Source organism: Spinacia oleracea, chromosome 4 (genome assembly GCF_020520425.1).
Source record: "Spinacia oleracea cultivar Varoflay chromosome 4, BTI_SOV_V1, whole genome shotgun sequence".
In the NCBI taxonomy this organism is placed as follows: Eukaryota; Viridiplantae; Streptophyta; class Magnoliopsida; order Caryophyllales; family Amaranthaceae; genus Spinacia; species Spinacia oleracea.
The window spans coordinates 59,898,350-59,918,331 of NC_079490.1; positions in this window are offsets into that span (position 1 = coordinate 59,898,350).

Consider the following 19,982-nt stretch of genomic DNA (forward strand, 5'->3'; position numbering starts at 1 on the left):
AGCCTGGCTTCGTGCTGGGCCTTCGTCTAGCAAGCCTCGTCCGATGCTAATTCGTACGATGCGCTTCCGGTTAAATTCCCGGTTCCGGAATTCATTTCCGATACGAACAATATTTAATATTTCCGATTCCGGAATTAATTTCCGTTTCGAACAAATATTTAATATTTCCGTTTCCGGAATTATTTTTCGATTCCGATAATATTTCCGATTCCGACAATATTTCCGTTTCCGACAATATTTCCGATTCCGTAATATTTCCATTTCCAATAATATTTTCCGATACGTACCATGTTTCCGTTTCCGGCAACATCTACGACTTGGATAATATTTATATTTCCGATACGATCCATATTTCGTTTCTGACAATATCATCGTTTCCGGAGTATTCATTTCTTGCTTGTGACGATCTCAGCTCCCACTGAAACCAAGATCCGTGGATTCCGAATATCCATAGATGGAGTATTTAATGCCATTAAATACTTGATCTGTTTACGTACTATTTGTGAGACCCTACGGGTTCAGTCAAGAGTAAGCTGTGGATTAATATCATTAATTCTACTTAAACTGAAGCGGCCTCTAGCTAGGCATTCAGCTCACTTGATCTCACTGAATTATTAACTTGTTAATTAATACTGAACCGCATTTATTAGACTTAATATTATATGCATACTTGGACCAAGGGCATTATTTCCTTCACTCACTGAATTTATTAACTTGTTAATTAATACTGAACCGCATTTATTAGACTTAACATTAAATGCATACTTGGACCAAGGGCATTATTTCCTTCAAATATTACATTAGTTAAGGTTAAAATGACAGAAACCTCATCTCCAGGCTCCAGTAGAGGAAAAGGCCCCTTGCACTGCCCAAACTATCACTACCCGCACAATCCGCAAATCTTTTAAGGAAAAAAAGGTTTTAAACTAATGACATTATACTTAGTTTCTTGAAGAAGAAAAAAATCAACATTACTATCCGATGCAATACTACTAATAAAACTAATAATAGGGGAGACACCATCGGCAGTGTCTCTACCATTCCAAGAAAAAATACTAATATAACGCCAAAAGTTTGATCTTGGCCAGACTCACCGTCATCATCTACAGAAGGGTTGGGGTCACTCATCACTGTCACTATGCCCGAACTTCAGTTTCCCCTTTCCCTTGTACTTCTTCTGCTTTTTCATTTTTTGTTTGATTTGGAAGTCAAAGCCTCATCATCATTTGTTGCCCTGACCTTCCTGACAACCGAGGTCTTCTTCTTGGTGATAACCTCATTTTTAGTCGACTCCTCTGCAGATGTAATACCTCTTATTTTTGAAGCAATTAAAATATATTTTATTATATTTATAAAGATTTTTTTTTATTTTACGAATATAAATCGCATTTAATTAAGTATTTAAATGTGTTTAATTAATTAAAAGTATTTATTATTTTAATTAATTATAAAGCGAATTTAAGTTTCAAGTTGAGAATTTATTTAGGTTTTGAAATTAAAACGATTTGAATCATTCCAAAGCTTAAACCAGTTTTGTTATAAGGAACTCAAGTGAATAATTCAATAGCTTATTCAATCTTAACCCAAATTCCCAACTTGAATTAAGGAAGCCCAACAAGGATTTCCCTAAAACCTAATCCCCAAGGGTTCAAGCCTATAAATACCCTTGAATGTTTCACAAATCCCCACTTTCTTGAAAGCCTCAAAATTCTCTATCCTCTTTCTTTTCTTCTTCCCCAAGTTTCTCTCTTTCTTTCCTCTCTTCTCTTCTCTCTCTCCTTGCGTGTGCCTAGCCGAGCAACTCCTAGCGCCCTCTGCTACTGCCTCGTCGTTGCGTGCCTCGGTGCCCGTGCGTCGTGCTGATGCGTGTCCCAGCGCCTAGCTCCTCCAGTGCGCCCCTTCTCTCTCGCACCCTTCGCTGCTTCCCGCACGCAAGCACGCAGCCCTTGCCGCTGTTGTCCATGCACCCTCACTCCCCTTTGCTTCCATTTTTGCGCCCGGTTACATCAACTAAGTAACTGTGTCATGCTATAGGTCGGCTTGGTATAATTTCTCTTCTTCCTAACCTTCTCTATTTTAATGTTTAGATTTTTATTATATTTGATGATGGATTTTGATTTATTATTGTACTTGGGATTGGTTATGAACACCAAAGTTGAGGATTTTGATGATTAGAATGTTGAGGACTATTTTTTATTGAAGGACATTAATTTTCAGATTTGGTTTATTAAATAAAGCTTCAATTTTTAAGTGTTTTGATGATTTTAATGATGATTTAGGGTTAGGGTTTTGGCTTAAATATTATGGCTAATTGATAAACATAGTTGTTGTGGGAACTTTTACGGTGCTGACGTGGCACGCGCTCCTCGGAGGTATCAAGTATGACCTGGCACGAACTTCGGGCAACCTGCAAAACAAGAATATTCCCGTAGGAATATTCCCTCCAATGCTTAAGTAAGTATAAGCTAGAGAGATAAGTAATTTGTAGAGAGAGGGCATAGCAAAGATAGGTTTTCTGTTGCTGAGCCAGAATTGATTGCCCTTTTACCTAGGGATTTGCACTATTTATAGTGCTAGGGTTACTCGGGAACTGGTCCCGCATGATTGAGAGTTTGCGCAAGATTGGGACACGTGTCCTGCATTGGTTCTGTAGGCTTGTTTAGGCCCAATGTGGACCTCTTTATCGTTTGGGCCTGGGCTCTGTGCAGTTTTGGAGAATGCCCGTAGGCAAGCTTTTGGGCTCTTTCTTCTGGGTTTTGATAGTGCAGTTAGGTGGCATTCTTTTAGGCCACATCATTTGCCCCTCAAGGAGAATGCCCCTTGTCCCTGTGGGGTAGGCTGCTTGATAGGGAGGAACGCCACGTGTGAGGGCTTCTCCGAGCTTAGATTTTCCTTTAAAAGCTTCAATTCCTCTTTCATTTTTCTTTTGTTACTTCAGAGCGATTTTTTCTTTTAGAGAGAGAAAGTGAATTCCGTTCTGCCAAAGATCTGCTGGTGCGTGCGCTTGAGTGTTCTTGGATTTGCTGTCCAGTGTTCTTGAGGGTTTAGAGGATTTGCCAAGACTTCTCATCAGTTTGATCATTTTCTGGTAAGTTTTCTATCAACACCTTGTTGTTTGCATGCTTGTGGGACCTCTCTCATTTATTGTTTATAGTATTCTGTGGAGGCGTCTTGGGGGTTATGACACATATCCCTTTCATTCATTGCTAAAGTCAGACGTCCTGTCCCTTATGCAGGACGGTATGGCTCGAATTAGACAGACAGCTAACGTGCGTGCATGGGCTGCACCGCGAGAGGGGGACGATAGGGTTCCTTTTTCGAACCCGTCCCAAGGAAGTAGGAGTGGAGTCTATTCTTCCCATGATACAGGAGACGGGGCCACTAGAACAGCACTTTCTCCTAGGAGAAGAAAGAATGTGGCTTCCCGTCCCCGCGTTCCCCGCGAGGACTTTGAAGATGACTCCTCTAGCTCCTCAGACGAGGAGTTTGCAAAAAATCTTCCTCCTATGGTCCGGGGGAAGGAAGACGTCAATTTGTTCCCGTCGGATATCTTTCCCAGCATGAAATGGCTGCGGTACCTGAGGGAGCAGGGTCGTGATTTTGAGCGTTTTCTGCTCTTGCCTCCATATTTTAGCCTTAGGAGCCCCCGACCTCATGACTCCGTGGACCAACTCTCCCAAGGGGAGGTAGCCGTTTATACTGCTGCCTTTAGGTTGGGCCTTAGATTTCCATTGCACCCTTTTGTGATGGACGTTTTAGAGGGGTATGACATTAGCCTTGCTCAATTGACGCCCAACTCCTGGGCAAATGTCTTTGGTTTTGTTGCCAAGTGTGCTTTGAGCGGCGTCACCCCTTCCTTTCCTGCTTTCCTTCGTCTCGTAGTTATTGCCCCTTCTTCTCGTTCTCCCCAGGGATGGTTCACCCTTTACAGCCGTCGGGGATATAAGACGGTGGTGGGTAAGACCTCTAGTTGGGTTTGGTGGAGGAAGAAGTGGTCTGTTGTCCGAATGGAAGACCTCTCCCTTTCCAGACGTCTTTCTCGTTGGAACCGCCGGCCCCGTTATTTGTCTAGAGCTGACGCCTACCCTCGCCTCTCGTCCAGGGAGTGGGGACTTGTGAAGCCCTTGTTCCAGGCTGAGATGTATCGGCTGTCGTCAAAAAGCCATGCCTGGGTGCCTAATGCTTGGCTTCCCCATGTCGGCCAGTTTACTAATATAGTTTTTCTTTTGGCCGTCGGTCTTTGTTCTTTTTTGAGTAGAGGTAGTTCCCCAGTAGGTTTTCAGACATGTTTCTTCCATCTCTTTTTTTTTTTTTTTTTTTACTAACCCTTGGCTTTGTAGGTTCTGCCATGGATCGCTTATCTCCCGAAGACAAGGGTGTAGTGGAAGTACCGCTTGGCTGTCCGAAGTATATACCGAGGACATTCTCAAGGCTGTGGAGGCCAAGAAGAAGGACTCCTCCAAGAAGTCCAGTGAGGGTGCCTCTGGCGACGTCGCCAAGGTAATATATATATATACTTTATATTTTTTTTTTTTTATTATTTTTTTTTCATGATTTGGTCGCTGATTTCTTTTTCTTTTAGGAACCCATCTTGCCGGCTACTAAGAAGCGTCCGGCATCTTCGACGGAGGCTCCTAAGCCCAAACGGCCCTTCTTTAAGAAGATGGGTCCGGCCGACGTTGTTACCAAGCCGTCGGTACCAAAACCTTCTGCTCCCCCAGCTGAGGGGGAGGTTCCTCCTATCCAGACGCCCATTCCTCCTCCTGAGCAAAAGGAGATTCCATCCCAGATGGACACCGAAATGGATGGTTCTGCCGGAGCAGCTACTGACGAGGCAGCAGTCGATCAGACTGCGGCGGCTGACGCCCCCGCCCTGTCCAGAGAGGACAAGGGTAAAGGCAAGGAGACTGAGGCTCCTTCTACTGATAATGCCTATACTCCTCTTGCAGCTTCGCCAATTGGTTAGCGTCTCTGTACTTTAAATTTGTGATAATCAGGTTGGGATTTGCACGATATTTATTAATCTTGGTGTTTGGTTCAGTTGAGATGTTCAAGCGGATGCGTCGGGCCGAGGTGGCGAGCATCCCTCCTTCTGCCGGTTTTAGCTCAGAGGCGAAGGATAAAATCCTTGCCGATGTGTATGCGGCCATCCCTGAGGAATACGTGAGGTCACTCCCCGGGATTGACTTGGGATTCTTTGGGTCCATTCAGTCTCTCGTCCTTGATGTGAGACACTTACCCCTGGATTCCTGTGGTTATGATTATGTGTACGTTATTTTTTAATTCCATATTGTTTTTGGCAGCTTTTCATTCGCTGTGCCGAGAGTAGGAACTACCGGTTTGATATGCACAAAGAGATGCTCAAGCACAAGGACCAGATTGAGAATCATGAGCAATATGCTGAGAAGACGGCCAGGTTGATCAACTTGGACGCGGATAAGAAGATTGCCCTGAAGACGGAAGAGCTGAAGAAGGCCGAGGAGGACGCTGAGAAATATGAAGAGAAGCTGCGAGAACATGAGGGGCGGCTTGTCGAGCTGAGAAAGGAGTACTCTTCCGTCTTAGAACGGGTGACTAACTTCTCTTCCAAGGTGAATGCTCTGGAAGGTCAGATCAAGGCCATGCAGGGGAAGATCGAGACCGTGCGCAAGGAGGCTGCAAGCTCTTTTAAGTTGGGCGAGGAGTCCATCTTGGAAAGTTCCCAAAAGGCGTGGGATCAGTCTATGGACGGGAAGGATTTTTCCTGGTTCAAACGCCGTATCTCCCACCAGATAGCTGTTTCGACGGCTAGGCGCTTGGGCTTAGATCCTCCCGAGTTTGTTAGTGACGGGGAGGAAGACGTCGAAGAAGACGAGGTGAACTCCCCTGAAGGCCAGGACGTCCAGGACGGGAGTTCCATTGCCCCTCTTCCTTGAGCAGGTTTTCTTGTGATTGGTTTAGATGACGCCGTGGGCGTTTGTAAAACTTTGGTGCCTTCGGGCATTTATTTGATTTGGTTTGTTTGCGCTTTGGGCGCTATGTATAAACAGTCTGTGCCGTTGTGCACTGTTTTTTAATTTTATCAGTTCGGTACTGATTTCTTAAAATTTTTTCTTTGGGTCCAACTGTTGGACAGAAACCTCAGTGTTTTCGGTGATCAGCCTAATTTGAGGCGCTAATCTAGGCCACTTCTCAGGCCGTCAAACGATTAGTCTTTTTAGACGGCATCCCAGGAGGAGGTCTTATGTCTGAATGTTTCGCGAGCCTATTTTGAGGTGCTAATCTAGGCCACTTCTCAGGCCGTCAAACGATTAGTCTTTTTAGACGCCATCCAAGGAGGAGTTCTTAAGTCTGATTGTTTTGCTCTTTGTTTGAGTCTTTTTGGGCGCTTTTCAAAGAAAAGGCGTCATGCTGGGTGTCAAAACCCTTCGTGTTTATTAGCACTGGGTATTGTTTATTTAGCGGATAGGGACTCCAGTTTAGGAACTGTTTTCTGGTGAGTTTCTTTCAACAGAGACTTGTATTCGTCAGATAAGTGTTAATTTACTAAATTGCTGGCTACATTCACCGCGTCTTAGACGGGTATTTACAGGCCATTTTATGGGCTCTGAGTACAATAGCTTGGCCGTTTTGTAGGCTCTGAGTACAATGGTTACCCTAATGATGTTCTACTCTTAGCCACCTTCTTCAATTTTGACCGCTTCTACTTGGACGGGTCCAATTTCTTTGGTGACCTGGGATTCATCTTCATGCTTTCGTTTTCCTCTGACTTCAGCAGGATCTTGCTTCCATGCTGACGGGTTGAGGGTCGTCAGGTAACAATCCCTAGCCTGTTGTTGATCTCCATGTATGGTGCCTATGACTCCATCATCGCACACGAACTTCAGAAGCATCAGATGGGTGACGACTACAGCCTTGATCTTGTTTAAGGTGGGCCGTCCCAGGATGATATTGTATGCCGTCAGGTCTTTGACGATTAAGAAGTCTACTTCCATTTTCCGCCCATTCTGCCTATCTCCAATTCGAACTGGTAGAGTGATAACGCCAACATGATGAATGATACTCCCTCCAAAACCAATGATGGGATAGTGAATTCTTTCGATGGCTTTGGGATCGTGTGCTAGGCGATTGAGGCATTCTAGACTCATTATGTCGGACGAGCTTCCCGTGTCTATTAGTATGCGCTTAACTCTCATGTTAGCTATCTTGAATTCAACCACGAGTGGATCATCGTGCGGCGTGGCTATCCGTCCACCGTCTGACTCACATATTCCAATCTTTGGGAATGGGTCCATGGGCGCTTTGGCTGACAGCAGCACCTGCCCTAAGCGACGAGCATAATCCTTCTGTCCTCTCATGGTAGGTCCTCCAGCGGCTGGTCCTCCAGATATGACGGCTACAAATCCTCCGTCGCTATGTTGTCCCTTAGTCGGCGAGGCAGGGGACTTGTTCCTTTTGTATTGGTTTTTTCCAAAGCCTTGAGCATTCTTCCGTAAGTAGTTCTTGAGATGTACTTTGGAGGCTAGACCATCTAAAGCCCTCTTCAAGCTTCTACAATTCTTGGTTTCATGTCCTATATCTTCATGGAACTGGCAATATAACTTGGGATCTCGAGTCTCAGCAGGGGACTTCATGGGGAAGGGTCGATCAAGGTCGTACTTTGCCCCTACGTCTTTTAGTATGGTGAGAAGGTCTGTGTTGTATTCGAAATATTCCCGCTCTTGCGGCCGTTCTCTCTTGTGCCCCGGAGAGTTGGTATCATGCTCTTTAGAGAGAGCCCATGTGCCATTTACCCGTGGAGGTTTTCGGTCCACCTTATCCTTCTTCCCGGAGGAGTCTGTTGTTTCTCCAATCCTCCCTTCCTTTGACGCGCTGCATATTTCCGTTGCATGGATAAATGCTTCAGCCTCGTCTAGGACCTCTGCCATAGTCCTTACACTCTTCTTAACTAGGTCAAACTTGAAGGAGCCCTTCTTCAATCCCCTGATAAAGTTATCAAAAGAGACACCATCGGGCAAGTCTGGGATCTGTCCCGCCTCCAGATTGAAATGCTTCACGTAGCTTCTTAGGGACTCGTCCTTCCCTTGCTGGATCCGTCCTAAATGCATGCTAGTTTTCCTTTCTTCCTTGTGTGCCATGAACCTTGTAGAGAACAAAGTCTGTAATTCGCTAAAAGAGGCAATTGATCCTGGAGGCAGCCGTTCAAACCATTTAGACGCTACTCCCTTAAGCGTGGCTGGGAAGTATTTGCTCCAGGTGGCTTCATTGGTTCCCTGTACGTACATGTGGTGGCGGTATGCAACAAGATGCATGTCGGGATCAGTGGTCCCATCATAAGCTTCAATGGTAGGGGTTTTTACTTTGGGTTCCTTCGGGGTGTTCATAATCTCGTCAGAAAAAGGGGTACTCATGTGCCTTAGCGTCAGGTTGTTGAATCCTTGCTGAATATGATAGGTTGGCTCACGGCGGCTTGATAGTAGGCGGGGGCGCATGCTTACCCTATGGGGCGTCATCTGGGTTGGTCCACGTGTAGTGGGATAAAATGGCGGGTCTTCCATCACAGGGGTGGACCCGGTGTCTGACAGTTCAGATTCAGCCTTATAGTGCTCTTGACGCCTTGCAGCCGGTCGCAAGACGGCTGGGGGACTTCCCCTAGATGATGGTCGTAGGACCGGGTCCCTTCGAGGTAAGAAGGTGGGCGGGTCACGGCCATATTCTGAGTGCTCAGGCACAGGGCTAACTCCCCTGCTTGCTTGTGGACGAGAACCTTCTCCAGCTCTCCAGACGTTGGACTTGAGCGGCATTCTGCTTATCCGATTGACGCCTAGATTGAGGGGCCTCTGCGGAGCCGTCCTCTCAGCGCAGTAGATCAACATGTTCTTCCGAATTTCATCTTGCAGTGTAGTGCTCATCTGTTGTCGGAAGGTGTGATTCATTTACTGTTGGAATCCTGTTAAAATCTCGCGTAGGGAGCCCACCGATACTGGCAAATCTAGATTCTCGTCCAACACGACGTCTCGGACACTAGGGCTTAGATGGCCGCCTGGCGGAGACGCCTCGGTTATTGGTTCTTCGTCCACCACCACCTCAGCTTGCATTCGTCCTGGTGTATTCCCTGCATTTGCAATTCGATTCGTTTCTTCAATGTGCCGTCTTCCTTCTTCACTAGCATGCTCTCTGTCAGGGTGTAGTTCGGCCATGACACTGTACCTCCCCACAGACGGCGCCAAATGTTGTGGGAACTTTTACGGTGCTAACGTGGCACGCGCTCCTCGGAGGTATCAAGTATGACCTGGCACGAACTTCGAGCAACCTGCAAAACAAGAATATTCCCGTAGGAATATTCCCTCCGATGCTTAAGTAAGTATAAGCTAGAGAGATAAGTAATTTGTAGAGAGAAGGCAGAGCAAAGATAGGTTTTCTGTTGCTGAGCCAGAATTGATTGCCCTTTTACCTAGGGATTTGCACTATTTATAGTGCTAGGGTTACTCGGGAACTGGTCCCGCATGATTGAGAGTTTGCGCAAGATTGGGACACGTGTCCTGCATTGGTTCTGTAGGCTTGTTTAGGCCCAATGTGGACCTCTTTATCGTTTGGGCCTGGGCTCTGTGCAGTTTTGGAGAATGCCCGTAGGCAAGCTTTTGGGCTCTTTCTTCTGGGTTTTGATAGTGCAGTTAGGTGGCATTCTTTTAGGCCACATCAATAGTTAGATAACATTTTTAATTATGGTAATCAATTGTAATTTTCAAATTTATTCTGAGACCTAAAGTGTCAATTTTTAATGGTTTTAAGCATGAAATTAGTCAAATTTCATGCTAGGGTTTTAAACGATTAATTGGAATTATTTATTTTATCGATTAACGATTAATTTCTAATTAATTCAAGCGTTTTAAAACTTAATAAAGTTGCTGGAAATTTAATGAACATGGAAAATAATTATGTTTCATTATTTTAATGATAGGAGGAGATTTCTAATTTGGTGGATTGAATCACAAAGTGGTCCCCTTACTTAGGAATTCAAGGTACGTGAAAGTCTAGGGTGACCACCTTATTTTCATGAGAATTCATGTGGTGATTTTATATTGTGATTCATGTACTTGGAATATTTACGGATTCATGTTTGATTGTGTGAGCAAACATGTTATGATTATGGTTTATGTTTGTTGAATTGAAGTGACAAGCATGTTATGATTGGTTGTGTTTGTTAAATTTAAATAACAAACATGTTGTCCAAGTATGGTTATGCATGCATGTATGGTTTATTCGCATGCAAGGATTGATTTATGTTATTGTACGTAACGTCTAGCATCGTATGAGCCAAGTATATTGTGCCTAGTTGCACTATTTTATTTACCACATATGAAGGGTATGCTCGTGTAAGTCACCGCATATGTAGGGTTGACTTTCGAGTCATGTTAATTAAGTACATATGAAGGGTACGCTCACGTTAGCCACCGCATATGTAGAATGAGTCAAGGTGAATTGAATTAAAGATTATCCGTGCCTGGTGCACAACCCGCATGTTAACAGGCATGTCGTGGAACTCAACGCCACCGCATATGTAGAATGAGTCAAGGTGAATTGAATTAAAGATTATTTGTGCCTAGTGCACAACCCACATGTTAACAGGCATGTCGTGGAACTCAACAGTATGTTGAGAAGAAACAATGGGAGTAATTTCACTTGAGTCTTGAATGTTTGATCACAAGTCCTAATGAACTAAACAGGAGTACTATTTGGTTGATCGCTTATTAAATGCTTTGCTTGTTTACGTTTTGAGTTGGCTTTGTGAATAAAATATTAATAAACGTAAAGTGCAACCAGAACAAGCTTCAAAACTCTTGGAACGTATATACCTCGAGTATGAACAATGGGGGAGTACCTTGCCAGGGGGCATGTACTTCTACGAACGATACAAGACGTTGTTTCATTCTATTATGCGCTGGAATTCAGTCGGTATGGTCCGACATGGTTACTTTCTTCCGTAATGGATATTTATTTTAGTGTTTGGTTGGCTCTCAACACTCTTCCATAATGGATATTTCTTTTGGGCTCGTTCGCAGCTTATTCTAATTAATCTATGAGTCAAGATTTGTGTAGAGAGTCGAGTCTCGTCTTCATGGTTAATTGTTTACTTAGTTGGCCTTTGCATGTGATCTAATTTATCGTTGTAATGAAGCATGATAGATATAGGCCCTGTTTGGCAATTGGCTGTTGGCTGTTGGCTGTCGGCTGTTTTACTTGGCTGGTTTGACTGGCTGTTCAAGTTGGCTGCTTTTGTTGGCTGTTTGACTATGGATTGGTTATAAATATGTTTGGTAAAATCAGTTGTTGGCTGTTGGCTGTAGCTATGTAAAATGACATTTAATGTCTTTTATTCATTTTTCAATACATATTGTGTATTGTGTACGGAGTAAAACGTAATTACAAATAAATAAAATATAAATTAAAAATAAATTACTTTATGCAATAGTATTAATAAATTATTATTTTAATTAATAATTACAGAGTAATAATTAATAACTAATAACTAATAATAAATAATCAATAATTAATAATTAATAATTAATAATAATAATAATCAATAATTAATAATTAATAATAATTAAATTAATAATAATTATTAATTGATCATTAATAATTAATGATTAATTATTAATTAATTATTCACTTTTAGTTATTAGTCATTAATTAATAATCCGTAATTATTAAATTTTAATTATTAATTATTAATTATTAATTATTAATTATTAATTATTAATTATTAATTATTAATTATTAATTATTAATTATTAATTATTAATTATTAATTATTAATTATTAATTATTAATTATTAATTATTAATTATTAATTATTAATTATTAATTATTAATTATTAATTATTAATTATTAATTATTAATTATTAATTATTAATTATTAATTATTAATTATTAATTATTAATTATTAATTATTAATTATTAATTATTACTTATTACTTATTACTTATTAATTATTAATTATTAATTATTAATTATTAATTATTAACTATTAATTATTAATTATTAATTATTAGTTAATTAGAAAAAACAAGGACAAAAAAGTAATTTAGATAGTGAAAAGCCAAAAGCCAACTCCAAAAAGCTAGTGTTACTAGCTTTTCATTTTTGGCGGAAAAGCTGGCTTTTCAGCAAGCTAAAAAGCCAGTTACCAAACATATTTTTTGGCTGTTTGACCAGATTAAAAAGCCAAAAGCCAAAAGCCAACCAAAAAGCCAGCAAAAAGCCATTTGCCAAACAAGGCCATAGGATTTCATTCTAGCTTGTTTGTACTCAGCTTTCGCTGATTACGTGCTTTGTATTTTGGTCATGGCCTTTGCCTTAATGACCCTATGATGATCCATCATTTGCATTTGCATTGTTGTGGAGTAGTCAATCAATAACAGATTTGTTTAGAGGTGACTTGCAGGACAAGTAATCTTTCATGGGTTGATTGGGAGAGTTTTTTGTACTTTCATTATTCTATTCTCTAATTATTTTATCTAGTCTAGACTATAACATTTTTAATTAGTTAATGGATTTTGTTTAAAGTATTTTGGTTTGGGCCGTTATGGTTCCAACTTGTATGGAGGTCATTAACTATTATTTATTGTTTTAAAAGTTGATTAATTTCGCTGCGTAATTCGGGTAATAGCCTTAACCGTTATCACAGTGGCGGTAATACTTTAGTAATTCCTTATTTGGAGTTGAAAATTGGTTTAAAAATAGCAAGAAATTATTATGGTGTTACAACAGACTTCCGATAAAGCTCCATAGCTAGCATCCCCATAGGCTTCCAAACCTTATTCTGGATTTCCTTTTTTCCCCTTCCCCACCTGCTTTTTCTGATTAATATATTTCAACTTTCTAGCCGCACATTCATAAAAAATGGAGTTTATAGCAGTTATGTCATCTTCATTATCAGAAGATGAGGGTGAGAAGTTGAGATTGCGGATGGAATTCATCATTAATTCGTCATAATCTGAGACTGGAAACTCAAATAGCGCAGAGTCAAAGAGCTTGGGGGAGTTGGGCAGAACTGGGGAGGGGTATGACGAGTATGAACGAGAGTAACTTTGTGCCATAGCTTGAGGGGAGCATTGATGACTCTCAAAACAAACGAGTAGTCTGATGAGAAAGTGGGGCTCACAACTTCGTTTAGGGAGATGATGTCCGAGAGGCTTGAGTAGGAGTAAGGATTTGGTTTATAGGTAACAATTTCAGTGATAGAAGTGTTTGAGATAGCCACATCAGAAATGCCTAAAGGGGGAATTTCTTCATTCTGGGCCACATCAGACGTGGACAAAATTTGAGTCTCCCCGTTTGTTGGGATAATAGGCCCACTTGCAAAATCTCCTTGATCAATGGTGCAAGGAGGGAATAATCCAAACTGGACCGCAATTGGGGAAGATGGGTCGAGATGGGGTTAACACGGGTCGACTAGAAGATTCGAGGGGAACACCAACCTGTCCCCCTCTATCAGACAGATTTCAAAATTCGAGTTCAAAAGATACCTTGGATCATCTAGGTCAAATTCCAACTCAACAAGGTTAGGCGAATGGTGGACCATTTTCACAGTTGGAGTGTTTGAGCTGGGAGTTTTTGAGGAAAGGAGATAATGACTGGGTACAAGTGAAAATTGTTGGTTGAAAGACTTATAAGTGGTTGGGTATATATTGCCAAATTTAGGAGATGAAATAACTCTGGTGGTTGGAATAGGATCAACATTAAGCGTGCAAACTTTCCTCTTAAAAGGGGGGGGGGGGCAATAGAATTTGTGGGTAGAGGGATAAATATTGAATTCCCTAATGTCAGACAACACACCAATGAAAGTACCAGATGAAGAAAATGAAACCTTTTCAACACCCAAAATTACACCCCACACCCTTAATATAATTAGAAACAATTGCTAGCTTTGGGGTAATTTTGGGTTTTTTAGAGCAAGAAAATTTTAGATCATTTACAAACTTACGCTTGACTGAACATCGAAGAAGTTGTTTCTCTAGTTGCTCCTATGCAACATTGAATGCTCCATTGGTCTCAATGCACTTGAATTTTGGATGCACGGGAGAAGTACCAAATTGTCCTTTACCTATGTTGTGATTTCTCTGCCACATGGATTGGGATTGATGAGATGGAATGGAGATGTTTTTCAGGCGGTCCATACCTCTTTTTTCCCTCGGGGACTCGATTTCGTCGGTGTTGGAGTTTGAAGGAGAAGCCGGAGAGTAAGAAGACAACGACGAGGAAGATGAATGAGAATTTGTTGGAGACTCACTCCCCCTTTTCCTCTTCCTTGAAGGCTCACCTTGTTCAACATTCGGTGGAGGCTCCCCATTACCATTATCTTCACAGTCGCCTGATGGGGGATTTGAGTATGACTCATCATCTGACAGCGGCGGATAAGGATACACAAACAGATTCACTCTTGTGGTCCTGAATTTTTCTATATTCTTAAGACCTATCATTTTGTTGGTGAAGAGTGGTTGAGCAGGTCTGTTGACAGGCTAAAGTCGTATCACCTTATCAAAAATAAACCTAAGTCCACTAGCTAGGTAGCAAGGGAAGTCAGGATCGAATCCACAAGGAAACAGTGTTCTTTCTACTATTAATCAACTAATCTAGACTATTGGGAAACAGGAGTTGGCTGGTTTGTATGCTAAGACTACGACGATAATTAAACAATTAAGAATTCAGGAATTAAAGAATCTAGGGCATAGGTTCACCAACAAATAACAATCCAGGATGATAAACAATACAATAATCAATAAATTAATTAATTAGACTAGCATGCTCTCTCGAATCGATACTAATCATAGACTTAGAATTAACGGGCTCTCGCTACGTATTAATCATAATTCCACCTATTGACACAAGCCTAAACATCAAATTGCATCTCTCGAATCTTAACTTGATATTGCTAGACTATCACAATTAAACCTGCGCAAATCTAATCGAATAGTAGAATAAACCAATCAATAGGAATCAATTACAATACCAACAATCACAATTATTCAATCATCCCTTCATATTATTCATGGATCCCCAAACCCTAGAAATTAGACTACTCAAGCATATTAACAATAAACAAAGCAATTAGTATAATTGAAAGCATTATTAAAGCAAAACAATAAATTAAAGTAAGAAGCAATACCTAATTGAAGAGAAATGGAAATTGAAAGCTTGAATTTTTATGGAAATTGAAACTAAGTGTTTTTCACAAATTTAGAGAGAAAGCTAAACTAAGGGGCCAATACTAGAAATTAAGATGTCAACTAAAATAATAGGGCTTAGTATTTATAGTTTGCCCAAAATAATAAAAGAAAACCGCGAAAAAGCGCCCTGGGTTGTCGTCGCCCAGCCGGGCAGACATCCGCCCGCCGGGAGTGAAGCTCGAAAACCGCCCGCCGGGCCAAATATGACGTTCCTCAAATTTTCTCTTTTCGCCCGCCGGGCAAACGTTCACCCACCGGGCGCGCGTACAAACTGCACAATCCTCTATCTTTAAAACGCCATATCTCCTTCGTTATTCGTCGGAATTAGGCGAGTGACCACTCGTTGGTAAGCTCTTGAAGTCTAGAATCTAACCCAATTTTAATCACTTCATTTGGAGTTGTATAACGTAAGTTATGATCAAAAGAGTAGACGAGTGTCGGTTTTCTACTTCTTTCACTATCCGCTTTGCTCGAAAACTCTTTCAACTCAATGTGTGTGCTCTCGAAAGTACCTAATCTCTTGTATTGATTCAAATGAATAGGAAATGCACAAAAATATGCTAATTCCTACAATGATGAACCTGAAACTACAAACACACTACAAGGAGCACATTAGTACTAAAAATCGCTCCGAAGAGCTCATTTGAGATCAAAAAGTACTAAGGGACGGAGTAAAAACACTATAAAATATGAACATATCATCTGTCCACCGTGAAGTTGTCATATCCTCCACAAATGGCAATAATTCTATCTCTGCATCTCTGGTGGGGGTCTTGCATGCAACACCTTTGTGGCCATATTTACCACACTTCTTGCAGAACCGAACAAACCTTCATATCTAAGAAAGACCCATTTGAAAAGGTTAGGTTTCTCTTCATAAAAAAAACCCAGGAATCCAATGGTTTGTTGACTGAAATCACCATTTTAGCGCTAAGAAACTACTTCGGACCATCATGTGATTACTATTGATCGAACTGAAACAATCTTCCAATTTTCTCCAAAGCTCGCTTTGCGACTTGGCACTTATTCTCTATAATCGACATTCCTTTAACTTTGACCCAGAAAAAAGCTTCTTCAAATTTAAAACGATCCATCGAAGCACCAGGTACCCAAGATTGGATGATTATATGTGCCCCATTTAGATATGCAGACCCTAAAGCCATAATATTGTTGCGATCATCCACATGATCACAAAAGAAGAAGAGTTTACCCGCGTTTTCTACCTTGACCGGACCATTGGTTATCCGTATATTATCTACCCATTGTTGAACTTGTTGGATTGTAAATTGACTAAATTCACATAATTTCCCAACAACACACCTATAGTACCTTCTAACTTCAGCTGATTGACCCTCCTGTCTAGCTTTAAGTTTCAAACCAATGCTCGAGTAACCGATTGATTTTCTTGTTGACTCCGCCATTGAGATAGAGGGAATGAAGAAGTGAGTGGAAGAAAGAGGAGAGAAGAAATGAGGAGGCGAGAGAAAGACTTACCGAATAATTGAGAAGTTTTTAGAGTAATGAAGGGAGTGAGTAGAAATAATGAAAGCGAGCGGTGGATCTTTTGTGATTGGAGAATTTCAAGAGTGAGCGAGATCTCCAATGTTGAGTTGGTTGATGAAATTAATCCAACTAACTAAAAGAAACCCAAACGCCTCTAAAGAAATTAGAGTGAAATGCTCTCTATTCTAGAGAGAGAAATTAATGCTACCCTGTATCGTGTATATTTATAAATTAATGCTACCTTGTATCATGTATTTATAAATTAATGCTACCATGTATCATGTATATTTATAAATTAATGTTGTTGTTCCCCCTCTCTCTTTTGTCTTTCCCTTCATTCATCTTTTAGGGTTTCAGTTTTCTAGGTCGTTTAGGCCGGAAATAGTTTACTTTCTTAGGGAATTAGACTATTTGCGACCATTTTTCTTGTTTTTCTTCATGTTTTGTCTTTTTTTTGTTTCTTTTCCGTTGGTTTGTTCCCAATTTATTCTTGGGGTTTCCCTAGATTTTCCTAGTTTCTTGATTCTCATTCATGGATGGGAATTTTATTTTTAGGGGTTTTAATAATTGGGAAGGTGATTTGGATTTATATAGGTTTAGGGTTTGTCATCAACTTGTCGATCGGAACAATTCATGCCCAGATTGCGAAAGGCCCTACTTGAAAAGATGCAAAAACATCAAAAATTACTGCTCGTGTAAAGTTAGAAGTGGTGAAGTACGAGCTATGTTTTAGGATGAAAAATAATAAGGCAAATTTGGGAAATACAACCTTTTATAATTACTTTTTTTTGCGAAAGACAATCTTTTATAATTTTTTTTGCAAAAATAGACCTTAAACTAAATTAAATTTGCGAAAGACAACTTGAATGGATTTTCAGGCATTGACCCACCTATTTCCGGCTTGACTTGCCATGTGCCGGTCACGTGAGACGGTTTTTGCTTATTTCCACCCTTTTCCCTCCTTTTTTTTCCTCCCATATAAAATCTCCTTAAAACCTTTAAAAAAATATGGGAAGAGAAACACGCCATTAATGAAGCTCAACCATCAAGGAACTTCAATTGAATGCTGTAAGTCATTCAATTCCAAACGTCACTTTCTTCAACTACTTCAAATGATGTTTATTTTTCATTTTTGGGTAAAAATTCTGGGCAAAAATCTGAACTTTTTTCACTCCGTTTTTTGCTCTGATTTTTCTTGCTATGCTGTACTTCAATGGCACCCAATAAAGGAAAGAAGAAGGCATCAACATCAAGGAAAAGGAGGAATAAAACGACAGAATTGTAGAGCACATTTCACCCACAAAATCTCCGAGCCAGATCCCGCTCGTGGAAATGTCAATTAACAAATTTGGGGGAAAAATCCTAAATTTTCTTCATTAAAATTACACAAAATTAAAGAACAAAATTTATCGAAATTAAGTTGTAGAGTGTCAAAAACAAGTTAATTGAGAAGCAATTGAAGCTATTTTCTTAGATTTAATCATCAACAAGATTGGGTGATTCGCAAATTTGGGGGAAGGAAGAACAGAGAAGAGGAAAAAATTTAGGGTTTTTTTTTTTTTGATTTTTGGCTCCAACTAAGTTTTAAGGGAGAGAAAGAGGGTGTACTTAGTAAAATCGGCCAAGTCAAACTGGAAATAGGTGGATCAACGCCTGAAAATCCATTCAGGTTGTCTTTCGCAAATTTAATTTAGTTTAAGATCTGTTTTCGCAAGAAAATTTATAAAGTTGTCTTTCGCAAAATTGTGGTTATAAAAGGTTGTTTTTCGCAAATTTGCCAAATAATAATTATTGTGATGGTAACATGTATTTTCTATGAATCTGTGGTATACAAATCTATTTTTCATTGACCCTGTTTGGCAAATAACGGTTAGCTGTTAGCTGTAGCGGATTGTATTAGTAGTTTTGACTAGCTGTTGGTATTAGCTTGTTTTACTAGCTGATTATATTAGCTGGTTATGTAAAAGTGTTTGGTAAATAGCTGATATATAATAGTTGTTTGTGACGTGGCCTAAAAGAATGCCAAGTGACTGTACTATCAAAGCCCAGAAAAAAGGCCTAAAAGCCCGCCTGCGGGCTTTTCTCAGCTTCACAAGGCCAAGGCCCAAACGATTAAGGGGCCCACTTGGTCCAAACCAAGCCTCCAAAAACTTAGCAGGACACGTATCCTGATCTTGCATAACACCCAATCATGCAGGACCAGTTCCCGAGAAACCCTAGCACTATAAATAGTGCAGATCCCTAGGTAAAAGGGATTCAATTCATTCCCACCAACAAAAACTTACCTTTGCTCTGCCTTCTCTCTACAAATTACTTATCTCTCTAGCTTATACTTACTTAAGCATCGGAGGAAATATTCCTACGGGAATATTCTTGTTTTGCAGGTTGCCAGAAGTTCGTGCTAGGTCATACTTGATACCTCCGAGGAACGCGTGCCACGTCAGCACCGTAAAAGATCCCACAACAGTTTGATTGTGTAAAATTACCAATAAGGAACATTAACTTATTTAATTATAGAGAATTAGTAATTGCTAAATATATGGATATGTATGGTTAGATGTTTATCGAAATAAAATGTACTAACATGAACATAATTAAACAACATTTATATAAAATTGAAATTTGTTAATCCCACTAACAACTTTTACGAAAATAGGACTAACTAAGAGGAAAAAAAAGTTTACATTACACTCTTCTAAGAAACTCAATTTTTTTTCATTTTTATATTATATTACATCATCTATTTAAGAAATAAATGTCTAGTTAAATAATATAAAAATAAAAGGTAAGAAAAGTAATAAATGTAAGTATTAAAGTGAATAAAGAAAATGTAAGCACCGTGTTATAATTTTGTGCATGATTTTTTTTCTTCTAAATTCACTTATTTAATTTCTCTAAAGTCACACTAAAAGCATTTTGTCTAATATATTTGAATTTATTTGAATTTATCTTCACATTGATTTTTTGTCTATAATAAGTCAAAATAAGTTGAGCATTACAAATCATTCATTATTCATCTAACAAGGTTGTTAAATTCAAATAAGTTAAGTTTAACAAATATAAGGACTTATTAAGCGATAATAGAAGGTTCATTGGACGATCAAGATGTTTAAAAGTTCGAGTCGATCTCAAATATTTTTGACATTTTGTATTGTTCTATCATTGTTTAGCCTCATCTTCTATGTTGTTGCAAGGGTTGTTACCTTCGTTGTAATTATTTGATTAAGCTATTGCGAATCGGTGAATCCAATGATAAATGTATGGACAT